Source organism: Canis lupus, chromosome 10, assembly GCF_011100685.1.
Source record: "Canis lupus familiaris isolate Mischka breed German Shepherd chromosome 10, alternate assembly UU_Cfam_GSD_1.0, whole genome shotgun sequence".
NCBI classification, from domain to species: domain Eukaryota; kingdom Metazoa; phylum Chordata; class Mammalia; order Carnivora; family Canidae; genus Canis; species Canis lupus.
Genome location: NC_049231.1, coordinates 57,254,069 through 57,255,426, shown reverse-complemented (window position 1 = coordinate 57,255,426; position 1,358 = coordinate 57,254,069). Strand labels below are relative to the sequence as shown.

The following is a 1,358-nucleotide window of genomic DNA, read 5'->3' as shown; positions in this document are numbered from 1 at the left end:
GTCCTTTATGTCCCTACTAATCCTACCGATTTTTTGAGACTGAGATCATTTCTCAGCTCCTCCAAAAATCCCCTCGAATTATTCAAATCCATCGATCTTCTCTGTGTCTGATTTGTTAACACTCTTGCTGTGCCATACACTATGATATTTAGATCCACTATATAATTATTTAGTCCTTTCAGGTATGTAAATTCACTTCCCATTAAGTTGTCCTATGTTGGCATCCATGGAGGGGATTGAAAGCATGCACGAACCATTTGGAATTGCATGTTTTACGTTTGTGCATTTTCTCTAGGTCAGGAGTTTTCATGGCATCACAGAGAGATCCATGGAGAAGTTCGAGTTCCTCATTGGATACTAAGTCATACTTTTAGTTCAGGCCTCTTACTAAACATAGGAAATATGTATCTCATCGCATATCCTCTGATCCTCCATTAGAGAACTTCTAAGGGTTGTGGGAGTGAGTTTTAAAATTCTGACCTGTTGTTTTACTCTGCATTAAATGTGAGGTGCTCTGAATTTTGAGGCGAAAAACGTAAACCACTATATGCAGAACTTTTTCCAACAATAGTATTTAAATTAGGTAGTTTTTGAATAGGTAATACAGTTTCATAATTTGAAGGTCAAAACTACATAAGAAGGTTAACCAGGGAAGTCTCACCCCCATCTGCTTTTTACAGTTGACCATCAACAGAAAGATTTTAATTAGCAATAATCGTGCCTCAGATAAACCTCATTGGCTACAATGCTGTCAGCGCTCAAAGTTAACAAAAAGATTTTAATGCCATAGATAATACCATATATGTAGCTTCATTGGTCAAGGCTCTTTTTGTTGCAAGTAACAGAAATTTATTTTGAACCAGTATAAACAAAAAGGGAATTTATTTTAAGAATAGAGTATCACAAGGAAGGCAGAAAGTGCAGCCAGGTTTCAGGAAGGTTTGGAACGAGGACTTGGAATCCATCAAGGACACAAGCAGCTAATTTTTGTCTGACTAACTGCCCATTGGGTTCTGCTCTCTCTCTTTCTCTCATTCTCTCTGCAGACTGACTTTGTTGCTTTGGCATGCATAAGTCCAAACACAACCATCCCTCTGCTCCTGAGTATACTCTTTCTCTGTTCAAGTGAGCAGCCCAGCTTCTTATCTCTCAGTGCAAATTTGGAGAGAGAGGGACAGGGAGAGAGAGAGAGCGACCCTATTTAGCCTGACGGGAGTCATGTGTGCATCCTTGGCTGATCAGCTCTGGACTAGAGAGGTGGGAAACAGTACAAACACGGATGCCAGAGAGTCAGCCTGTATAGGGCCAACCTAATATCCCCTGAGGTGCCTGCTCAAATGGTCTTGCTGACCATAGAA

General features: G+C 40.4%; 1 pseudogene; it reads right to left on the bottom strand.

The window, feature by feature from the left end:
- Positions 1-591: 591 nt before the first annotated feature.
- LOC119873803 lies at positions 592-766 on the bottom strand (annotated as a pseudogene).
- Between the last annotated feature and the right edge of the window lie 592 nt (positions 767-1,358).